Source organism: Frieseomelitta varia, unplaced genomic scaffold (genome assembly GCF_011392965.1).
Source record: "Frieseomelitta varia isolate USP_RPSP 00005682 unplaced genomic scaffold, Fvar_1.2 scaffold_546, whole genome shotgun sequence".
Lineage (NCBI taxonomy): Eukaryota > Metazoa > Arthropoda > Insecta > Hymenoptera > Apidae > Frieseomelitta > Frieseomelitta varia.
Genome location: NW_025110308.1, coordinates 760,723 through 775,844, shown reverse-complemented (window position 1 = coordinate 775,844; position 15,122 = coordinate 760,723). Strand labels below are relative to the sequence as shown.

The window sequence follows — 15,122 nt, the reverse complement described above, 5'->3', positions numbered from 1 at the left end:
CGAGGGGCGGGGAGTCGCGCGGGTTATTTATTGATTTATGCGAATAATCACGTTCGAAACCGCCTTGTTGAGCGTTAAGGAATTCTTTCTTTCCTTTTCTTTTCGTCGGCCAAGTACGTTCCTCTTTCGCTGTCCCGGTATTGTCCTCCTTGTCCAGCCTCGTCGGTTCTCTTTCAGGTAAACGCAAATAAATTACGGTTTACTGCCTGGTTCGCGGCGTGTGAGGCCTGCTCGCGAGGCGAGCAAGTAAAAGAAGCAAAGCAAACAGGGCAAAGGGAGAGGAAGGAGCTGAATGGCGAGAGGCAAATTGAAGAGAGTCGCGCGTTTCGACTTCTCGTTTTGGAATTATTAACGCTTGTCGCCTTGTATCGGCTACGTCGTTTCCTGGTCGCGTGTGTACATTATCGTTCCTTTGTCACATCCTCTGCCTTTCCTTCTATCGCACGAATATTCGCAAATTTGTCGAACGACATTTTCATGGATCTTTTGACACTTAGTTTCGTTTTCTCGTATATCTACAAGTCTGAAGAATTTCTTCGTTATTATTTCGCGTAATAACCAAATTTGACGAGTGTGGTATTCAGACGAGAAATTTAATAATCGCTTTTGTGGAACATCATTTTCATTTCGCTCAGGTAAACTCTGACGAAATTAGCCACTGTGCGCCATTCCTTCGCATTTTGCTGCGTTTCTTACGTTTCCCCTTTGTTCGACCGCGTTCCACGCGCGTACGAATTACGCTCGGTGGTTTGCTTCGCTCCACGACGCCCCGAAACGAGGAAGCGGCCTCGAAACGACTCGAAAATAATCGTTTGCCCCACGGCGGAAGCGTCTATGGCGCGAGGAATTCGACGAGGGAGGGGCTGGATCGCGTCGTTCACGGACGCATTGAGCGCGATATCACGTCGTGAGCTTTCTTTCCAGCGTTCAGATACACCGACGAAGGAAACATCCGGCGAGTGTCACGTCTCTCGCGTGACGTGGCGTTCGTCGAGAGCCGCTGTAATCAGCACGTTGTCCGAGTTGACACCTCTAATGAGCCTTTTACATCTCGGACTCGCGCGCGCCACGAATTTAATAATATATTCGAACACGTCTCGAACACTCGTTTACGTACGTACAAAAAGAAGAAGAAGAAAAAAAAAAGAGTGAAAGTCGTCGGCGGTATGCGCGATACAGCGGGCCGCCATTATACCGGTGTGTGTAAATGTCAATCGTTAGCGAACAAGATAGGCGAGAGTAGCGTTACGTACAGACGAAAAAGAACAATCTTTCTGTCTGTTCCTCTCCTTGATTGAAACGTCCTATCGTTAAGTTAACTTGGAGCCTCGATATATTCCAATAGCCAAACACCCAAGTCTTCTTCAAATCTACGTGCAGGAAATATAACATTCTTCGTTTAAACCCTGCCCACGTTGTTCTAATAAATTTTCCAATTACAGATAATCATCGGTGTTCCGGTATCCTGGACTATCGTCGCTCGAGCGAACGGCAAACGGTAGCAAACGGTCCTCTGTCGCCCGGTTAATCCTCCGGGGTTGGAAGGAAACGGGGCACGGCGATACGTCTCACAGCGATAACGAGGGTCAAGGAGCGGCATGAAAAACAGACCGATGGTGTACGGAGGGTTGTCACAGACAGGTAACGCTATTACGCGTATCTGCTTTACGCGCGTGTCCGATCCCCCGTGTTGGCCTGGCCTGGGGTGGCGTTCCTGCGAGTTCTGTTCGTCGCAGCCCCCGTGCGGACGGCGCTCCACGGACGTTGTCGTTGGTGAAACCCACGTAGAACCGCGTGGAAAAAGTATCGCGCGGATAGGCACGGTAGCGGGGTATAACCGAAGGGTACGAGTCGGCGTTGCGAGTAAGTATCGGTTGCACGTTAGGTACGGAGGGGCTTCCCTCTGGCTGGGTTCGACTCGGCTCACTCGGCTGTTCTAGACTTTCTCTCTCGACCACCCTTGCTTTCGTGCCTTGTGCCTTTTTACGTGTCTTATGCCATGGCTCATGCCTTGCGCGCCTACCGCGCGGGAAATGTGCTTCCCTTTTTGCGGCAAATGACCGTCCGCCAAAAGGATTTTTCTCGAGTTTTTCGCGATAAAGTAGTTTTCTTTTCTTCCCCCTTCATCGCTTCATCCGTAAGAAACGCGATCTAGTTGCCGATGCGTGTTCGAAGTCCATCGATTCGATAGGGGAAATTACTGGAGACTTTCTGTACGTACGAGTAATGCCCTTTCGTGGCTCGATGTCGAGGATTCGCGCGATTATTCAGGTGATTGTTTTACAAGGAAATTAGTAGCTGGATTTAGCTCGTAGTTGAAACCGGGCCCGGTTTTTGTTGGGTGGAAACGACGTTGCTGAAGACTCTTTGCGCGCGGAACGCTCGTTTTCTTGCCGCTGCTGTTATTCTGTAATGCTGTGTAGTTTGCGGACTTGTTTCTTCTTTTTCTCTTTTCTTCTCTTCTTTCCATTTGGTCAATGGAAATTTGATGCAAAGTATCTGGTATTAATATCTTGAAAATCGCGAGCAACTTTCCTGGTTTGTTTATCAGTCCAGGATGCAGCTAATTATCTTCTCTGGAGTTTACTCAATCTCGTTCGCGAATGAAATTGTAGGACAGGGAGTTAAAATTTCATTAACGAACAGTGCAACCATAAACGTGAGACGATCAACTTTTTGTTTAATTAATTTCACTGCGCGTACGCGGTGAATGTCTAATTTTCGTAAAGTCGTGAGGCTCGATTCATCGCGAGACGATAGAAGTTTCGCGTAATTTTCTGCAGGTACTTTTCAACGAGCGCTTCCGAACGATTCGCGCGATGGTATGTTTCTCTTCGAAAAATAGAAATAATCTGTTTCGTATGGAACATTGACGGACGCAAACATACGACACCTAATTTGAAAGAACAATGCAACGAGACGTAAAAGACCAACGACCGGTTCGCAATACGTCGCAAAAAGGAGCGGAGAAAGAGAGAAAGCGGCCAAGGAATCACCGGGCAATCATAAGCTTATTAGAAGCGAAGTTAGTTACACGCCGGCCATAAATCAATCAGCGTTGACACGCTGAAGGGGAACGTGGCGTGTCGCGCGAGACGTTTTCGAAGGAATTCGCGGCCGGAGTCTGGCTCGTAGCGCTAATCCGGCCAGACGAGAAAAACAATTTATCGTGCGTAGACGGAGGGGCCGGTCTCTCCGTGGTAATTCCGCGGCGCGTCGTCAAGGCAAAATCGACGACATCGCTGACGCGCAAAGAGAATCGGGCAGCGAGGTGAAGTTAATGAAATGCAAACGAGCGCCGGAAGCGGCCGGTTATGCGGCGGGGAGGTTTGCGTAAAGCGGCGCCACGCCGGTAACAAGCGCAAAATAAACGCGCGGACAAATACGCGGCCTACCGCGAATAAAATAGTTCTGCTGGCCCGGTTGACGCGTTACCAAGAGTCGAGTCCACTGTGGGTGGAGAGGCGGAGGTGGGGCAGCGGTGACGGAGAAACGGAAGCCGGAGAATCGCGGGAGAAAATTAATAGGTGGATATTTATTAAATCGGACGGTGGACCGTGGTTTCCCTGCGAAACCGGTGAAATCGGTATTTGTCCATTGTCTGGCCGATTTAATTGCAAACATCAATATGTTTTATTTGTCGTCTAACCCTCTTTCCCGTGCTCCCTTCTGCCTCTTTCCTCCTCGTCGTTCGCGTTCGATCAGCGATCGGTTCTCTGTTACTCCGTCGGCGTTCGAGCCGGACTACGTACGCGGCCTCCTCGGTGATTTTTCTTTTTTCTTCTTTTTTTTTTCTCTTTTTTCTTTTTCCTTCTTTTTTCGACCAGCCTCCTGCCAACCGTTACCCCTCCCCTGTAAATGTACCACTCTTTTTCGACCGGGTATAACCGGTCGTTCGAAAATTTAGCGCGGCTGTTTGGCCCGGTCAAACATTTGTCCACGCGTTTGGTCGTCGTATTCTCTCGGCCAAGAGAGCGAATACGGGTTTTCGGTTCGCCGCTGGTTAAACTAATAAATCCGCATTGCCGCCGTTATTATTTCCCCGATTTGCTTTATTTCCTCGCTCGTTGCAGTTCTTTTTGCCGTGGCTTCGCTTTGCGCGTGTTTCCGCCCCGCAATTTCCCCTCTCTCTTCGTTCTTATTGTTCCTCCCCTCGTATTTGCGCGAAATATTGGACGAGAATCGCGCGATTTTTCTTGCCGACGTTGACTCGTTCGAATTTGCTGTTTCCGCGTGAAACGTATCTCGATTGCGATAAATGGCGTTTGAAATAAAGTATCTCGCGAGTTGCATCGCGAGAGCCGTGTTTATTTATCGTTTCAGCGACGCCGACGATTTCCATCGGTTAATACCGCTATTTTGTAGTTTAATTAAATTTTCAACCAACCTCTCTCTCTTTCTCTCTTCTCGTCCTACTTTTCGCTCGCCTCGTTGTAAAGATTCCCTTGTTACCGAGCAGCTCTTCTCAGCTGCTGCGAAATACCTACCCTAGTCACGAAGACGATCTTTTGTAGCTTTCTATCCTTCATAATTAATTATTCAATTTACTTTGCCCAATGGATGTTTGCACGCTTATTTGTAACTCCGGCGAGTTTGTCCCGACTTTCGTGTATTGCGAATATTTTCGTCGGAACTTGGTTTGCTTGCCAAGAAATCCAGCGAAAGTAGAATGAATGCCAAGGAAACCGCCGAGACCAAACATGTTCATCAGCGAACTCTTCGTTTCATGAAAATAAAGAAAAGAAAAACCGGATAAAGAGAAACTACAATTTAATTAGTTGTTTACAAAAATCACTCTGCCGTCCGTCGTTCAGTTTAAAGGGCAATAAAAATGTATGAAAAGAAATGCACGATAAAATCGACGATAAAAACCTGCCTAACAACGTACGTACGCACACTGTCGGGGGAAAATTTCTCCTTCTCGATATATATATATATGTTACGAAATACATATTTCTCCGAGTAATAAGCGCCGTAGACGTCGATCCAAACGAATTTACGATTGTATTCGAAGCGATCGGAACTCGCAGCACGCGTAACGAGCATGGTTTTAACTTTTCGTTCGGTTTTCCTTTCGATCGCGAAACCGGAGGTGCAGTATCGCGGTCGCTATACCACAAGCGTCGCTATCGATTTTATAACGCAGCTTTCCCTCCGGTTGATTTCGGTCGATGTACCCCGGTGAAAAAAAAAAAAAAAAAATCGCAGAAACAACAGAATCCGAACGCGACGCGTACTCTACTTCGCGCACTGCACGCTTTTCACTCTTCGAGGCTAATTACACTTGCTACACGCCCGACGAGATTGTTTCGCGGCCGTGAATAATGCACAAGGGGAGGGCCTGCCGCGTAAATTGGGGGACACGCCGGATTAGGTATTAACGAGGGAATTTAAAAAGAGACTGGCAGATTTAAACGCACTCCGCCGCCATGCAATTCTAATGGGCAGGCGTAATTGGCGAAATAGTAATTAACTCTTTGATCGTGGAACTCATTTTTTTTTTTCTGCCACGTCAAAGCGCGACGCGTACAGCTCGGCTCGCGAAAGTATTTCCCATGCGGTCGTTATTTTCTAGATTGGTTTCGAACGTCACCAGTGTGATCGCGTCTCGTTGTACAATTGGCACGATTATAATGATAGTACCTTTTTTTTGATCGAACGGTCATCGAGCTGCAATACTAGGTGTAAAAATGAGAAGAAGGAAAATACCGAAAGAACATTGGAGAAGAATTAATCAGTTTAGTAATTTTGGCATGTTTAAAACGTTTCAAAGAACGCGCACATTTCTCTTCTATCTGACTATTGTACGAACTTTTTTTCACGTGATTAATCGTCCCTCGGAGGTCTACGTACCTTGTGTCATAACGGAATTCTAGTACGACTAGAGTAGTCCGCTCTAGAAAAAGAACTAAATGGAACGTCTCGAACGACGTTGTTGTGACGTAAGGAAAGAGCGTATCACGTCGGCACGTTTAATGTCATCGATTGGCCATAAAAGTCACGAACCACTAGTGCCAATAACAGCAGGTTACAGCGCCACGACTCGAAAGTATGGAACGACGCATTCCGGTTTTAAGACGCTTGGAAACTCGCAGCTGACGCGCGCTTCGGTGCTGCACGCGTGCATTTTTCCACGTCGAACGATACTCGATTACGCGAGAAAACTCCGGTGTAGGGACGTCGGAGGGACAGTGACAGGTGGTTCGTCGGCTGATCTATCAGATTTTCTTGCACGACCGACGTGTAATTTTCACGGTAATTTCCTACGATTACACCTACCGATACCTTTCACTCCTACACGAGAGAGTTGCTCATACACCCTCGCCGATACACCATCGCGCCGTGATCCGCCACGAAGGCTGTAAAATCATGCGATTGATCGTGTCCCCGGATCGATCGGCGATCGACTCGTCCGACTCGTTCGAGCCGCGTCGATTTTAAAACAGCCGTGAATCTTTAACGATCTTTCGAACACCCGAGCCGGATTAGAATAGAAAGGGTTGTTAATGGGTATTGGAAAGCGGGTACGCTGTACGGTAGGATTCATCTCTGTCACGTTCGACGGGGCAATTGGATGGCTGTTAACGATCGGCAAAAAACGAGAGTGCAGGATTTGTCACGCCCCAGTCGCGTCGTTTCCGCTTACGATTTTTTTAAGTATTCGCATCGATGGCCATGGTAACTGTACAGCCTCGCGAACCGTGTCGCCCCTCGTACGCTGCGCGATGAAATATTCGGACTTGGTCGAATTTACCGTCGTCACGATCTTACGTTCGCGGCCGCGTCTTTAAATTGAATCATCGCTTCGAATCAATGCGCTTCTTCCGCTAGATTCTTCGGGATTTACACTTTTCATTTCTGCGCGTCGTATCAACGATCTTCGCTCTACTTTTCACGTTTCGTTTATTTCTGCACGCGATGCGAAGAAGTGCTTCGAGAATGCTTGGATTGGGAAACGCGTTGCAAGATTGAGGAACGCGTGAAAGTAAAAGAAGAAGGAAGCAAGCGAGCAAGCGATTCGCAACGAGGATATACATATATATGCAGGTTGTTCGGCAGTCGACAACGTCACGGAATAATACCCGTGGATTGCATATTTCACGTTTAACCAAACGGGAAGCCGAACGTTGCTGCAGCGAAAAAGCAACAGGATATCCGAACGCATCCGGCGTTCTGGCTGCTAAAGCATAACATACGGCCCACTAACTCTTTAGCTTTCGCTTCGGAACAAATCCCACGGGCATAAACATCGAATTCCAGCGGCCACGAATCGGCCGATGCTGGCGCGAGGCTGCACTTTGTATCGCACTTTATTTCAGGATTCGCGGATCCGCGAAACGTAGGTGCTAAGCGCGCCCTTCTTATCCTTCGTGAATGAGGCGGGAGGAGGGGGAGGGGAGAGACGGTTCGATTTACAAATCCGGCAGGATGGAAGACCGGTAGCCGGCGAGATCGGCAAGAGCGTAAGAACAGAAGCGAGAGGATAGAACGGGCAGAGAACGGAATAAGAAATTTCGGTTAGCGAGAGAGCAGCGATAGCAACGCGGCGGCTCCTACTTCACGTCATTTTCATAAATTAAGCCTCGTATCAGGGGGCCCAGACGCGAGACGGCACGGCCGTAACTTGGGGCATTACAATAATAAAGAGTCGGGTTAGGCCCTGTCCGCCCGAACGCCGCCGAGAGCCGGAAAGGTGGCGAAGTTAAGGGGAGAACGGCTACTTTGGCCATTTCCATAATCCGACCGCGCAGTCCTACCCCACCTTTCCAGCCAATGAAAACCTTCGTTTTACGCGACCAACGTCCAGAGTACCACGTGCTTACGTTACCTTACGTGCCGCGGTTCTTACTCGTTCGTTCGGTTATTGCGGTTTAACGACTCTTGAACGGATACGTGGAGCTCTCTTGGTTCCCTGTGATTGAACGTCGCTGCTTCGAGATTTTTGTGGATTTTGTGGGAAATTGGAAGGAGTAATTAGCTTTGGCATAACTATATCGATGATAATTGTTAGGCCATAGGTTTTTGTATTTTTATAGAAAATTTGTAGGAAACTAAATTTGTAGAAAACTTCACAACTGGTAGCTTAATAGATAAAACGGTAGGTACATTCTGTTAATTCTAAATCTGCATGGGTATCTAAAGTCTCAGGTACTTTGCATTGATAGAGCTCGGCTACAGGAATACGTACAAGTAAATTGAATGAAGTAATTTCCTTCGAAAGCTTGGACAAATCTTTAAATTCCTTTTCGCTTGCAAATCGTAATCTTGAGTTACAGTTTACGCTCGTGGCGCGGATTTTAATTCAACGAGGACGGCTCATATTCTGAACGTAGCGTCGGTCGATCTCCAGTTTCGATTTTACTTTATCGATTTGTAATTCAACGCGGCGCAACAGCGAATATCCAACGCCCACTCGGAACTTTATTCTGAAGTGTGAATGCTGGAATTCGCAGTTGCTACGTCGACGTTTTGCAAAGTATCCTTCTTGCAAAGGAATTCACACTAATCTAAAAAAAGAAAAGAAATGCCGCGAGACACGCGGCTAAATGAAATTCCAAGCTCGCCGTTCTTCGACGTTCTATCACATCCTCCTCCCGCGGTGGGAACGTTCCCTCGAATTTTCGATACGCCTCCGTATCACGAGACGATCGTTCACAATCAGTCGCCGGCCTAATCTCGGTATTTACGAGAGAGAAACGCTACGAAGCAATATCGTGGAAGGGGGGACGCGTTACTTTCTACCCGAGGGGACATTCTCCACTGTCGAAACCACGAATTCATGGAGGTATGGTTCGAGTCGTCGTCCTTGTCGTGGAATTCGTGGTTCCAGCACAGTGCCGCTTCCCCCTTCGATTATTTAGTTTTTAACGGAACCGTCGAGCCACACGGACGCTTCGGACACGCTTAATCCGCCTCTTTACGCGCGATACATTATCGAGGCAGCACGCCCACGGAATTTTTCACTCGATGAACCCTGGGCGCGCGCGAGCCAGCGAGCGAGCGTTTCGGAGCGAAGAGAAGAGATCCCTCGAAGAACGGACGGCCTGTGCGACTGCTCCGGGCGTTCGATTCTGTAATCCCTCCATTAAGGGAAACTTATCACCAGTTTCTCGTACAATCACACTACACCATGATAATTAAGTCTGTTATATATATTGTAGTTGAACGTGCGCGCCGGTTGCGCAGACTGTTTACAACGCTGAAATATGCTCGGCTTTTACGCGCTTGTAATATTAATAGTTACCGTTTTCGTTAAGTTGTCGTTGATGAAGCACAGATGTTTCTTGCCCTGTTGATGTTGACTAATAAACGGCTGTTTATTAACCCTAACGGCGTTGCCGACACCGGGTCACCTTTGACCCAGAACTTGAGCGTAGCGAAGAAGCAGAATATTTCAAAGACAGATTATATTTCTGGAAATTTTGGCTGAAGCATTACATAAAAATAATATAAAGTTAAAATAATAAATTATTAGGTAACATCTTGTACCAAAAAGTTAGGTGCAAAGCAAGTATAGCAAAAATTCAGCTGTGGGTCAAAAGTGTCGGCTCGCCGCGTCGCTTATTTAAGTCGGCTATCCTGACCTAAACCTAATCTAAACCAAGCCAACTCATGGACTGTCGGAATTTCACGCGTAAACTCTTAAACGTCCGCGTGGGATTCGGTGTTCCTTCTTCGATGGATCGCGATTCGTTCGAAACGCTCGCGTAATTGCAAAACGTTTCGGAACTGCGTTGCATAGTTCGTCCGGATGAATTTAACTTCTCCCGTTAATTTGCTAGCTAATTTCGATGGCCTCGTTTCCCACCGCACTTAATTAAAACAGGAAGGGGGTTTGAAGGACTGGAGATATTGAATTGTACGGAAAAAGAGCATACGGTAATAATGATTTTACCTCGCCAGATGTTCTCCTTTCCATTTGAAGTCCTGAAATATTAATAGAAACACAGATAGGAGTTGCAGTTTAAAATAGGAGCATCAAAGATTCAGCCACTAATTTCGGCGGTCGTAAGATGGCTATTAAATAAATCGCAGTTTGAGAGATTAATAGCTCAATTAAGCGTATAAATATTCTAGGACGAACTAATTCACGAGTGATCCCCATTTGCAATACTTGGCTACCTACAGTTCCTATTTTCCACCTAATTTCCTTCCCCGCCACATTTTATTCTCATTGTCAGGTAATCGATATTCGCTGTACGAGGAAAATGCAACAACTGAGAAATGCAACTATTGGTCATGTTTCTGATTTCTTGACTGCGATGTAAAAAGATCTGAAAATGATAATAGTCACGCCCACTTAAAAAATAAACGTCTAATACTGAAACTTAGAGTACGAAATTTGAATTTAAATTTCGCAATATTTCCAGTAAAAGTCTGCAAAAAATTCCCCAACGTACATTACCACACTGTCTCGAAATTTTTGCCTGCGAAATATCGATAATCCGGAAAATAAATTTTCCATCCTACAGCTATCTCTCTGGCAGAGAGATCGAAAATTGGCATGAAACGTTTCCTCTCGACAAATCCATCGAGTGATACATCGCCAGATAAGAACGCTTCTCTTCTCTTGCTGTGGATTTTAAAATTTTCGAATCCTTGGTTGCCAGTTTCGCATCGAGTCGCAAATCTTGTTTCTGGACAAACTACGTTGGCGGGGACTGTGAACGATCGGCGGAAATGTCTGGCTGTAACCACTGGTATTATTAGCCGACACACAGGCGAATTCAGCCGCGTGTCGCTGCTTGTGTACACGGCATTATGCGCCCCGCGATTGACGTGGAACCGCCGCGGCATCCGAGAAAACGAGCGAAGGCAAATGAGGCTGCCGGTCTCTACGTGACGGCATCTAACTCGGCATTCGGTACACGGGGTTTAGAGGCTTCTCTTGTTCCCGGCTATATATGTACCGGCTGCCGAGGATTTTGTGTAAGCGTTTCTCAAGTGACTTACGCCGCCCCGACTTGGCAATGCGGCCGATCGCGACCGATCGATGATGCGCCGCGCTGTTGGCCCGAGAGCGTGCCTTTCACGCGCCGCGAGTTTCACGTGCCCCGAGATTTAACGAGCCGAACGAATCTCCTCAAACTTTGCTTCCATTAATCGAGAAATCTAGAAAGGTCAGCCTGTCCTCCCTATGATCTATGAAGATCAAGTTGAAGCCGATTTCTTGTTCGTAGTCGCACAGATGATAATTGATAATAATTGGACTGTAAATAATTTTTATGCAAGCATTTCATTCTCGTTTTTAGTCGTAGAAACTTGCAGCTTTTGAAATTTTCGTCAAACTAATCAACCGATTTCTATCATGATCGATATTATGATTTTTTTCCCCCAAGGAACAACGAGTCACCTCGATAACAATGCGAAAGACAAATCAAAATATTGAATATAGATTACGAACAATACAACGTGGACAATTCTTTCCGAGATGGAACATTGAAATCAACCGCAATCTGTATCAACATCCTTCTTCGATCCTTTCAATGATCCATCCACTGACAGCTGAACAATATTCATCAGTTGGCCTGTGAATCTGCGTGACACGCGTGTGTTATGATTTGTCAGTCACGGGACGACGCTGAACAGCGACGTTCTATACACAGTCGATCCACGACGACGTTTCATTGACACGATTCCAGAGGACACGCTGGATCGAAACTTATCAGATGTTCTTGAGTAGTGGACGCCGCGTGACATGCTGGGACGATGGCACGCCGGCTGAGATGAAAGGGGAACCGGAAGGGGACGGATTCGATCGTGCACGTTCTGACGTTCTGGAGTCGACGCACGTCCCGCGATCGATCGATCGATCGATCGATCCTGCTTTCACTTTTGTCCATCGTCCTGATGTCGTCGACTTCGGCCTCGCCGTCAGCCACGTAGAAACCGGCCGCCGCCGCCGCCAGGATCTAGCTTCTTATTTTTATTCAGGGAAAAAGCCCTTTGTTAACCACACACCGGAACCACGATCACGTTCCTCGGATTGCTTCGTTCCGTTCGCCTTTTTGCCATCTTCCCGATGAAAAGGAGCACTGTAACCGGTTAAATCGAACGATATTCTCTGCAACGACGGTGGTGCAGGTGGTTCTCACATTCGTGGGAAGAGCTCGATAGCAAATACAGTGTCGGAAAGTTGTTAACCCTGGAGTGGCAGCGTTCAACTCTGAGACGTTTCTTGCGTCGGTTCGATATTTTTAAGAGCGTCTTGAAGCGCAAAGGGAAGAATAAAGATACGATTTCGCGTTGAATTGATAGCAACGACAACCATCAGCAGCTCTGGTACAAACTTGTGTCTTTACTGTCAAATGTACACTGCATGTATATATACTGCAAGTGTAATGTTATAATGCAAAATATAGTATAACTGATATCTTTTTGTAAAATATTAAAAAAGCTCTTTTGTTACGAAATCATTCGTTTATTCAAACAAAATTAGGTAACTGACGAGTTCATCAACAGACCTCTCTCATTTTTCTCGTCGCACAAAGCTTGTAACCAGGTTGAGCGACATTAGGCGTTACGATATTTAATGCAAAAAAATATTCATTGTTCCGTGGTCCTATACAGAACGGTATTACGAAACGTTCTGCAAGCTTAACTCGTTTGAAATTCTTCTCATTGTCAGTCTGGTAAACCAGACATAGAATTTTCAATAATAATTCCGTGGTCTTCAAACAGAGGAATTAATCGTTTTCACGTTTTCGTTCCATTCTCCGCGCACCGTTTCTGCTAAAGACGTACGGTTGACGTGCGACGAACAAAAGCGGGCATTGTGACGCGAGAACGCGAGCCCGGCGAGCGAGAAAAGTGCCATCGACGTCCACGCAACTGGCGCAACCAGGCGCCGACGGTCCCGTTTAGTCACCACTGTGACTTTCTTCATTTCCACGAGGATCGAGTGCCTCTTTGTCTCGCCCCGTGCCTCGTTCTTCGTCCCATTTAACGCGATTCGTTCTTCCTTTCGGGATCTCTTTCCGATTTCACGGGAACGCGAAAGCTGCCTGAACGGAACGAGCTAATTGTAGCTTGGCTCGTTCGTTCCGTGACGTCTGGGAACAAGAGGTTACGCGCCGAGATACGGCGAAACACGCGCGCACACAACACACACCATCGTACCGCGCCATGGCGAATCGTTCGTGAGTAAATCACGATTAATTCCTTCGTTAGGAATGATCGTGATCAAAGGGCATCGTAGCCGACCGCGGTTGTCGCGGAAGCGAAGCTCCGCGAATCCATTCGCGTTAAAATGTTATAATTATTACCGAGGCCACGGGAACAATACCGGCGTTATTAAGCTTCGACGGTATCCATAACGCGGTACCACGATCAACGTCGGGGTTTCATCTCATACCGTACGAGTGGAACGTCGTTTCAGGTTCCCGGTAATATTCTCTTTGGATTTGCTCGCTCGAGACAATAGGAATCATTTCCATAGCTTCGAGAGGTGAAATATTTGTATCCTTCGTCACACGAACGTTTGCGCGCATTACGTTTGACAGAGACGTGTAAAGTTGTTTGTTTTATTTTGATTGGAAAAATATTTCAGAATTTTCCGGAATTTCCAAACTTGATCCAGGCCCGAAACAACAATTGTCGGGAACGTACTTTGATACTAATTTTCGATGACTCGACACACAGTGAAGTGTGTTGAGAAGTTGAGAAGTCTCAAGATTTAAGCATCTTAACCCGTTGCGTTGGCAACTGGTTCGCGGACCATAACGAGTGACCGAACCGTATACATAATAATTTGTCGCTTTCTTTTCCTTTTAAACTCGTCGATATGACATCATTGAATAGAAATTGTTGAGAAGTAACAAATTCATCACTTGTTTTGCCTGGGTTACATTTTCAATATACTTGAAACTGAGAAACTGTCGCAATTTCGGATAAAAACCGTCTCAAAATCTTAAAGTCTTGATTGGAAAATTACTTTGGAAATTCCAATCGATCAGCGACATCCCGCCATACGGAGAGTGCCATATCTCAATTTCCAAATCTCTGAAACTCCCGTCCCAGTCCGAAAACATGTCGCGCGAGATAATTGCCAGGCGTCCGGGTGATTTGAGGCCGAAAGCCGGGGAAAAGAGGCCGTGAATGATCCGGACGTGCCTTCTCGGTATGAATCAGGATTAGCCTCTCGGTCAGACAGGACGATGATTTAAGGATGCTCCCGCTAACTGGCAACCGGACGAGAATAACGCGCCCCGTGCGTACAGGCGGCGCACGTACACGGATTTTCGTGAGCCTCCGGATTCCGCTGGGCGAAATAAAAGCAACGAGGCGAGGAGGAAATCGTAATGGCCGAAACGGTCCAAGCGAGGGCGACGCCTTCTTATCAAAACACGGGCCGCGTTTAACGTTTATTTATTGGTTATTAAGTTGATCGCTACGCTCCTACGGATCTTACCCGCACGGCGCTCGTTATTTCGTTACGTCGCCTTTTGTCGCGCATGATCTACGATATTGCGCGAGCACCGCGCTAAGGTTCCTAGACGATAGAGCGGTGATTAACGCGAGGATTAACGGAATCGAATTCTAAGCGGAGAATCTAATCGAGGCTCTCTCGTAAAATTCAAACCGGTAACGAATCGCTCGGTTCAGCGTGCGGATTATGGAAATGTTGAATATTTTCGTGTTTCTTCTTACTCGACGTCTGGGACAACTGTCGGAATTGATCAGAGTTTAGCGCTGGGACTCTGCTGATTCTTGTTTGTGCGTGGTATTCCTGTTCTGTTCCTTCTTCGAGGATCGCGAGTAATGTTGAGACGCGTCACGGTGAAAAGAAAACAACAAAAAGAAAAAAAGAGGAAGGAAACGAACGCACGAACGGCGGCAAGCAGCCGGGGACAGACAAGTGGTCTGGAAATTATTAATAAAGCAGGCCGGGGTTACTGAATGGACGTTACGGATTTACCGGTTACGTCGAACTAACGCCGACAATCTGAATAATTTGTTCGTTAATTAAAAAAGTTTATCGTGGCCCGAACAACACCTCCTTGCCTGGTCGCTGGTCCAAAAGCTTCGCGGTATTTAGCCGCGCAAACGAACGGGCCGTGGAGGGGAGATACGCTACGTGTATTCCTGGGGCTTAATTGAACCAGCCCAGAGGGTTAGTTTGT

General features: G+C 46.9%; 1 long non-coding RNA gene across 1 annotated transcript in view; it reads left to right on the top strand.

Annotated features, from left to right (window-relative positions):
- Positions 1-1,446: 1,446 nt before the first annotated feature.
- The window catches only part of LOC122533713, a 95,023-nt gene continuing 81,347 nt past the window's right edge, over positions 1,447-15,122 (top strand). Inside the window, exon 1 of the long non-coding RNA XR_006307765.1 lies at positions 1,447-1,641. This is a non-coding gene — a long non-coding RNA (uncharacterized LOC122533713). The remainder of the gene's footprint in view (positions 1,642-15,122) is intronic.